Below are 9,698 nucleotides of genomic sequence, written 5' to 3' on the forward strand. Positions count from 1 at the left end.
AATTCCTTAAGTGCTTTTATTAAATAAAAAGTCAAATAACGTGCAAAAGAATAATAGAAAGTCACACGTGATAATTAGGTTCACAATCGGTAAAGGCCAGTAACCTGGAATATGGAAGAAAGTCCTGTAAACAATAAACAAGGCTGGGGTTCGCTGGAAGATGAGGAATGAAGCTGAGGTTCGCTAGAAGATGAAGAATGAAGCTGGAGTGCGCAGGAACTGAAGAATGAAGGATGATTACTGCAAAGCAAAAGTTCAAACACAGGAATCCAAAGTAGGCTGTAGGGGGTTAACACTGGAGAGTCGGGTTACACAGCAGAGTGTAATCACCAGGGAAGTCAGGCTGATCTGCAGAATGGAATTGCAGGAGAAAGTCTATAGTGAAGCTTGTAGGCTGGAATCACAGATGACAATGAAAGCACTGACATCTTTTGGGAGCTGGGACCGGATATTTATACCTGCTGCATAGCAGGGATTGGCTGGGCAATTATGACAAGGCTCCAGCACTGTGGATAGGAGGAATAATGTCATGTGACTGGAGTCTAACATGGCTGCGCCCATGAACAAACAAAGAAGGGAAATTAAGTACTATAGGAAAGGTGCAACACTTGCGATGTAGGCCGCAGTAGCAGAATAACATGCGCCCAGCGGCGCGCGGCGGTCAGCGAGACAGGAGTGGCAGCAGAGGCCCATGGAGGACGTACATCCAGAATGGAAATGGTGTCTCAGTATCCGGATCGTGACAATGTCTAGATCAGCATAACCTGAACATTGGTAGGAGTAAAAAAGGAATGTTAGAGATAGTACGTAGTGGTGATACTGCTGTTGGTGTCCACCCTTCAAAAGAAGGGGAATAATCCGTACTCTACAAAACCGGGTATTCCCAGGGAGTCTCTTCTCAAGGTACTGACCTGGCCCGACGCTGTTTCGCTTCCAAGATCGGACGAGATCGGGCATTAGCAGCGTGGTATGATAGTAGAGAGGCTATCTACCAATGAGAGTGCACCTATATAGGAATAGTGAGAGAAAGAGATTATAGAAAAGATAAGGTCATACAGTGTGTGGATCTACTTTCCACGTTAGGGAGTGTAAAAGGGATTACCACCAGGGGCGGAACTCTGGGAGGCAGTGGAGTCGGCTGCCGCCGGGCTCCTGGCCTCAAGGGGGCGCATCTCCTCCACTGTCCCCAGTGCCGCTCACCGCGCTGCTGCTGCTGTCTGTGAGGTGAGGGGATCGCAGCGTGCGCCTCCCCTGCCCCTCACTCTCCGGCGGCGGCGCGCTTCAATTCAGCGCCGGTCCGTGAGCCAATCAGAGCTCGCGGACCGGCAGCTAAGGCTGCCGGTCCACGAGCTTTGATTGGCTCATGGACCGGTGCATAATTGAAGAGGGACACAGCCGCCGGAGAGTGAGGGGCAGGAGAGGCGCACGCTGCACTCTCCTCCCCTCACAGACAGCAGCAGCAGCGCGGTGAGCAGCACAAGGGATGGGGGGGAGGGTCATCTATATGTGGCACTGGGGGCATTGCTGGCACTGTGGGGACCTGTATACCTGGCACTGGGGGTCATATCTGGCACTGTGGGGACACTGGCATTGGGGGCATAGCTGGCACTGTGGGGACCTGTATACCTGGCACTGGGGGTCATATCTGGCACTGTGGGGACACTGGCATTGGGGGCATAGCTGGCACTGTGGGGACCTGTATACCTGGCACTGGGGGTCATATCTGGCACTGTGGGGACACTGGCATTGGGGGCATAGCTGGCACTGTGGGGACCTGTATACCTGGCACTGGGGGTCATATCTGGCACTGTGGGGACACTGGCATTGGGGGCATAGCTGGCACTGTGGGGACCTGTATACTTGGCACTGGGGATCATATCTGGCACTGTGGGGACACTGGCATTGGGGGCATAGCTGGCACTGTGAGGACATATATATCTGGCACTGGGGTCATATCTGGCATGGTGGGGACACTGGCAATAGGGGCATAGCTTGCACTGTGGGGACATATATATCTGGCACAGGGGGGCATATCTGACACTGGGAACACTGACATTGGGGGCATAGCTGGCACTCTGGGTACATATATATCTGGCACTGGGGGCATATCTGGCACTGGGGGCATGGCTGGCACTTTGGGGACATATATATCTGGCACAGGGGCATAGCTGGCACTGGGGGGACACGTATATCTGGCACTGGGGGCAAAGCTGGCACTGTGTGGGGACATGTATATCTGGCACTGGGGCATATCTGGCACTGTGGGGACACTGGCATTAGGGGCATAGCTTGCACTGTGGGGACATATATATCTGGCACTGGGGGGCATATCTGGCACTGTGGGGACACTGGCATTAGGGGCATAGCTTGCACTGTGGGGACATATATATCTGGCACTGGGGCAGAGCTGGCACTGTGTGGGGACATGTATATCTGGCACTGGGGGGCATATATGGCACTGTGGGGACACTGCATTGGGGGCATAGCTGGCACTTTGGGGACATATATATCTGGTACTAGGGGCATAGCTGGCACCGGAGGCATATCTGGCACAGGAGCATAGCTGGCACTGGGGGGACACGTATATCTGACACTGGGGGCAGAGCTGGCACTATGTGGGGACATGTATATCTGGCACTGTGGGGACACTGCATTGGGGGCATAGCTGGCACTTTGGGGACATATATATCTGGCACTAGGGGCATAGCTGGCACTGTGGGGACACTGGCATTGGGGGCATATCTGGCACTGGGGGGACAAGTATATCTGGCACTGGGGGTCATGTGTATCTGGCACTGTGAGGCATATATGTATCTGGCACTGTGGGGACATATGTTTCTGGCAGTGTGGAGGCACCCATTTTTTGACATTTTTATATGTATGTGGCACTGTACAGGGGCATTATAGGTGGTCTTCAGGTTGCCAACTGTCGGGATCCCGGCGCACAGTATACCGTCGCCGGAATCCCGACAGCCGGCATACCGACAGTTTTTCTCCCTCGTGGGGGTCCACGACCCCCCCTGGAGGGAGAATAAATAGCGTGGCGCGCGTAGCGAGCCCGCAAGGGGCTCATTTGCGCTCACCACGCTGTCGTTATGCCGGCGATATGTAGGGGGGGCACCAACATTTATCATGCCTCCGGGCGACTGGGGCGAACTTACGCCACTGATTACCACGCAGTGGCATCGTTAACCCTGGATCGAGGATGAGAGTCCACAGAATGATAGTGAGAGCGAAAGAAAAAGAGAGAAGAATTGAGAGCTGAATAAAAAGTCAGCTGTTGAGCAGTGTCTCAGAGAGGAGACCAAGACACAAGATAAGAGGCGTCAGGTAGGTCTGTGAATCTAACCATAAATGATGTATCAATTCCTATTTATGCAGAAAAACAATCATGAATACACTGTCAAAGAAATCATTACTTAGGGTAAAAGGATAGCATCAGCCTGTTGAGTGTAACCTGCTGAAGGAGAAGATGATGATATCGACGTGATAAGCAGAATACAACAAATAGATCTAATCTACAATCTGTAGGATTAATGGACTGTAAACACAGAAAATCCTAGTTGTATAAATCACATATGCATTCCTGTTTTACCAAATCCATTCATGGGTACAGTATCCAAATAATAATCATTGCTAAGGTTAGAGGATGGCATCAGCCCATTAAGTGTACCACACTGTTCCTCATAATGAAAGATGAGTGCAGCACAGTGAATAAGTCTAATCGGCAATCTATAAGATTAATGGGCTATAATAGGCACAGAAATTCTAGCAGCATGATATGCAGTAGAAATCAGAGTGCCTGAGTGAGATAGGCACTAATAGCAAAGGTAATAAAGACTCCAAAGTCATATATAGGTGTGAAAAAAATGATACTCAAGGTGTCAGGTGAGGAGACAGGTGGCAGTCAGTACTGCTCCAAGGAAGGTCTCGTCGTGAAGTCCGTGGAAAACGCGTTTCGCCCGTCGGGGCTTGTTCACTTCCGGGATCTCACATTAGATACAGCAGATGGGGTTTAAAAACCCTGCTAATAAAAATAGCAGCCAATGAAGTGTGAGTGTGGGGGCGGGAGTATGAATAAATTTGAGTTGGGATACGTGAAGTCTGATCTGAGAAGGTGTGTAGCGCGTCCTGGCCAATCAGAGCAGACGGTGCGTCTGTGTATGGGCGGGGAGGGGCGTGCTGTAATACACGTAATCAAATTGTCCGTCAGGCATAGGAAATGAGGAGGGATCAGTTAAGGGAAATGAATCGCCATCTTTGAAGATGGATTGCCAGTAATGCCTCAGTTAATAGTGAAAATTAACATATAATGTTTTAAAATAGAATGTTGATAAACCCGTCCGAATGTTGCTGGATGGGGACTGAAGTAATATATAGCAGACAGAGGGGGTTGCCGGCTGAAAGTACGAATTAAGGGCGGAAAAGTTATTTACTGGCAATTGGGGCGAGTGCAGTACGCCTCGGCCAATCAACAAGAGGATGCTATGGACCAATTGTCCATGGACCCTGTATGAGAGGTAGGTGTATTCGAATAGTACCTGGATATTGCCCTATCGGATAGAAGGGACAGGGTCACGGGGTAGGATACCGTGGGCGCCATATTTGAGAAGGGAATGACAGCCCGGATAGAGAGGACAAGGATAATTAAAGAGGGAGTGTTAAAAAAGTGTGTAATAGGTTGAAAACTATTGATAGTGAGTGATGTGAGGGCTGGGATGTGATAAATGAAAAATTTGTATATTGATGAAAAAATAAATATATAATAATGAATATAGATGTAAGGATAATAATGAAGAGTATATTGATAATAAAAATAATAAAAAATAAATAAAAATAAAATATATAAAAAAATTTTTTTTAAAGAGAAAATATATGTATATAAATGTGAGGATTAAAATAATATAAATAAGTATTAAGAATAATAATGATAATGATAATGGATATTAATGAATAAAAATAATAATAATAATAATAAATATAGAAATGAAAGGATGAATGTGAGACTGTAAACTAAGTAAATGAATATAAGGAGAAATGAATAATTCTATATAAGATAATTATAAATAGAAGTAAATATTGAGTGCTAAGCAGGTGACAAAAGGGGGAGGGGGGGGGGGGTTACTGCATGAAGTGACTGAGAAATACCTAGCTAATGTTTGAAAGGTGAAGTGAAACGTAATAATAAGGGCGGTGGGGTGACTGTGGGGAAGGGTGTAAGAAGGCCATTAGTGGAATTGTGATTGATAGATGTCATGAGGCAAAAGAATGAGAACTTTGAGGTGATGAAATATGAAAAACTTTCATGGTGAAAATAGGTGGGACATGATTAGGGTGGAGGAGGAAAAATGGTGGTGGTGAGGTGGAATTAGATGAATCCAAATGAAAGTGTAGGAAGTGTACGTCAGTGGATGATTGTTCTAAATATTAGTGATCTGATCTGTGGGGCTAGTTACCAACAGATTAATGTTGGTATGTGAAGGAAAACAAGGAAAGGTGAATAAAAAGAGGATTTAATGGAGTGTATCTGGGATACACTTAGTAGGAGTGTGAGCAATATTATAAGAACACACCATAATTTATAGTTTCATTCAGCCCGAGCGGTCTAAGGCTCCCGAGGCGAAAGATCCATTCGCTCTCTTTTTTATATAGTTCTTTGGTCATGTTGCCTCCTCGTATGCCCAGATGAATACGATCTAAGCCAAAGGCTTTTAATTCCTTGGTGGATCCTTTGTGTTGTAAATGAAAATGTTTTGCAACCGTGGTGAGTTGTTTCATGCGTGCAAGATCTTTAGGTGCATTCCGAATATTCCCCAGGTGTTCTAAGACTCGTTCTTTTAATTTCCGTGTGGTCATACCAACATATTTTACATTACAACTGCAAGTGATGCAGTATATTACTGCTTGGGTGTTGCAGTTAAAGAAATGTGGTATCTCGGTTGACTGACCATACTTGTCAATGACTGTATTAGTTTGCAGTATGTGTGAGCATGATTTACATTGACCACACGGAAAAGATCCTGTTGTCACTGGTTTCTTGCGTGATGAAATAAGCAAATGGCTCCGAACTAATTGATCTTTGATATTTCGAGATCGGCGCCAGCTCATCTGTACCGTGGGGCCCACAACAGGAGATAGGTCCGGATCCATACGAAGTATAGGAAGATGTTTGGTTATAGCTTCTTTAAGCATTCGCCACTCAGGGCAGAAGGTTCCTATAAATCTAATGGTGTTGTCTTTTCTGGTGTTGTCTTTTTGGGCCCAAAAATTAAATGATCTCTCTTGACCAATGTAGTAGCTTGATAGGCTCGTTTTAGTGACCGTTTGCTATAACCTCTGGCAAGCAATCGATTTGTGAGTTCCCAGCTCTTGGTTCGATAGGTGTGATCCTCGGAGCAGTTACGCCTTAACCTGAGATATTCACCTTTGGGTATATTTTCAATAGTCGGTGGAAAGTGTGAGCTAGTTTGGAAAAGGAGACAGTTTGTTGCAGTCTCCTTCCGATATAATTCTTTTTCCAAATAGCCTGTGTGAGATCTGTAAATTTTCAAATCAAGGAACGGAACTCTATCTGAGCTGATGGTATGAGTCAATCTGAGGTTCAGATCATTGGTGTTGAGTAGTCCGATGAATTGAATTAGGAGATCCTTTTCCCCGTTCCAGATGATGAAAATGTCATCGATATACCTAAGCCACAGTTCCACGTGCGTGGTATATCTCTCATTCATAGGGCTGAAAACATAATGATGCTCCCACCATCCCAAGAACAAGTTAGCATAAGTCGGGGCGCAAGCCGCGCCCATTGCGGTTCCCCTTATTTGCAGAAAGAATTGGTCCTGAAATACAAAGTAGTTTTTGGAAAGGACAAAGTCAAGTAACATCAAAAGGAAATCCGAAAAATCACTGGCTCCTCCTTGATCCAAAAAATACTTTACAGCTGTGATTCCTTGGTGATGGTTTATACTCGTGTAGAGTGCTTCTACATCCAGAGTAACCAATAGGAGATTTTCCTCACAGTGTATGTTGTGAATCTTTCGTAGTAAATCTGCTGTATCCTGCAGATAGGATGGTAAAGAGAGAACAAATTCACGAAGATGGAGGTCCAGGAACTGGCTTGGTTGTTCCAACAATCCCCCGTTACCGGACAAGATTGGTCTTCCAGGAGGTACAGTAGCATCCTTGTGTATCTTGGGAAGTAGGTAGAAGGTGGGTGTCAGATTGTGTTCGGTCTGTGTCCCCGGAGGGGGCGCTAGTGGGTCAGTGGAGGTGGAAGGAAGGAAACGAGGAGGTTGAATAACGTTCCTGCGCATGAGCGCAAAGGTATTTTTATTAGGCAGATGTATAACAGTTATTGCAGCAGAAATAATAATAACAGGTGAAAAAAGTCAATCACTCAGTAATGAATCTGAAAGTCTATGGCAAATGAATGATAAATGAATTTGAGAAATAATATCCAGAATATAAATCAGAAGAGCAGAATGTCTTATGGAATGGTTCTGGCTTGGAAACCAGTGCAGGGTTAAAACGGGAAACTAGGCAGTAGATGATATAGCAAACCTGAGCATAAGCAGGAGACCGACTCACAGTGCAGGTGATGGGCACTGGCAGCAGCAAGCTGTGTCACAGGTGGAGGAAATGAACGCACCTGGAGTTTGTCTTCAACTGCAGGCTGAAGCACACAAGGTGGTGATGAGTGTGAAGCCTTATGCAGGTTGCAGGTATTGCTGAGCCTTGAAGTTCCACGGGAGAATGCAGAGTAACCAGGAGTATAATGTTCTTAGCAGAGAACCAGGAACTCAGGAGAGACAGGAACCGATCCTTTCATGTAGGTCGCAGATAGACACAAAGTCCAGGATGCCTGTGAGCTGTACCTGTAGCCTCCTATATACCCCAAGGTACGCAGGGATTGGATGAGTGCAGGAAAGGTGGGTGCGGCCACGCACCGGATTGGCCGCAGCATACTGGCTATTGCAGACTGTCATGGCGGCGCCCACGCCGCGGCCCAGCGGGGACGCGGCGCGCTACACGCCTGCTGTCTCAGCAGTGCCCCCAGGATCCAGATGATGACCCATGGCAGGGGCATAGGTGACCGGTGACCGCAGGGAGCCGGGACGGAGTCCGCAGCGGCGGACGGATGTCAGCCTGGTAAGTCGATTCCTGACAGTACCCCCTCCTTTAGGGGTGGACACCGAACACCCACGTGGTTTGGAGGGATGAGCGCTGTGGAAAACACGGACCAACCTAGGAGCATGGACATCAGATGAATTCACCCAGCTTCTCTCCTCTGGGCCATAACCGCACCAATCGACCAGGTACTGGAGACGTCCATACCGGCAACGGGAGTCCAGAATCTTGTTGATCTCAAATTCCACGCCCCGCTGAGTTCGGATCTTGGGACCTGCTGGAAGAGTATTCTGAAAGCGGTTTAGAACTAAAGGTCTGAGGAGAGAAATGTGAAAGGCATTAGGTATACGAAGTGAAGATGGTAATTTCAACTTGTAAGCCACTGGGTTGATGACACTCTCAATAGGGTAAGGACCAATGAAGCGTGGTGCAAACTTCATGGAAGGAACCCTGAGACGAAGGTTGCGGGTTGATAACCAAACTCGATCCCCAGGTTTCAAATAGGGAACCGCACGTCTCTTGCGGTCGGCAAAGATCTTATATCGACTGGAGGCTTTTTTGAGGGAAACGTGAATCTTTTTCCAAATGGTTGAAAACTGAGTTAGTGCAGAAGTGGCAGCTGGAACATCCATATGAGGAAGCTCTTGGAATTCAGGTACACGGGGATGTTGCCCATAAACTGCAAAGAATGGTGTCGTATCAGTGGCAGTATGATATCGAAAGTTATGGGCAAACTCGGCCCACGGGAGCAGATTGAACCAATCATCCTGGGAAGATGACACATATAACCTTAAAAAAGTCTCAAGTTCTTGATTGACTCTCTCTGTCTGCCCATTCGTCTGAGGATGGTATGATGACGAGAATTTCAATTTTACCTGCATGGCAGAACAGAGGGCCCTCCAAAACCTCGCTACAAACTGTACCCCCCGATCAGATATTATTTCAGAGGGTAAACCATGTAAGCGGAAAATCTCCTGTATGAAGATTTGGGCAAGTTTCGGGGCAGAAGGGAGACCCTGGAGGGGAACGAAATGAGCCATCTTGGTGAATCTGTCCACTACAACCCAAATGGTATTATGTCCCTGAGAAGATGGAAGGTCAGTGATAAAATCCATGGACAGATGAGACCAAGGACGACTAGGGACAGACAAGGGTTGTAACTGACCTGCTGGTGACTGACGAGGAGTCTTGTGCTGCACGCATTTAGGACAGGATGCCACGAAATCCTGGATGTCCATTTTCATCTTTGGCCACCAATATGATGCGGAAAGGAACTTGAATGTCTTCAGGACACCAGGATGACCAGTAAACTTGGACTGATGGGCCCAAGATAGCAACTTGGGACGGAGCTCTGAGGAAACAAAAGTCTTACCAGGAGGAGGAGCTGGGGAGACTTGAGAGGCAGCGAAAACCACGGGACTCAGGATGGAATGTGGCACAGAGTCAGATGTTCCTTCTTCAGATTCCATGGATCGGGATAATGCATCGGCTTTCACATTCTGTGAACCTGGGCGGAAATGAAGCTTAAAATTAAAACGTGAGAAAAACATAGCCCACCTGGACTGGCGAGGGTT

The 9,698-nt window shown here is 47.1% G+C and overlaps 1 pseudogene; it reads right to left on the reverse strand.

The window, feature by feature from the left end:
* Positions 1 to 862: 862 nt before the first annotated feature.
* Positions 863 to 981, reverse strand: LOC134941935 (5S ribosomal RNA; annotated as a pseudogene).
* Positions 982 to 9,698: the final 8,717 nt, after the last annotated feature.

Source organism: Pseudophryne corroboree, chromosome 1 (assembly GCF_028390025.1).
Source record: "Pseudophryne corroboree isolate aPseCor3 chromosome 1, aPseCor3.hap2, whole genome shotgun sequence".
NCBI lineage: Eukaryota > Metazoa > Chordata > Amphibia > Anura > Myobatrachidae > Pseudophryne > Pseudophryne corroboree.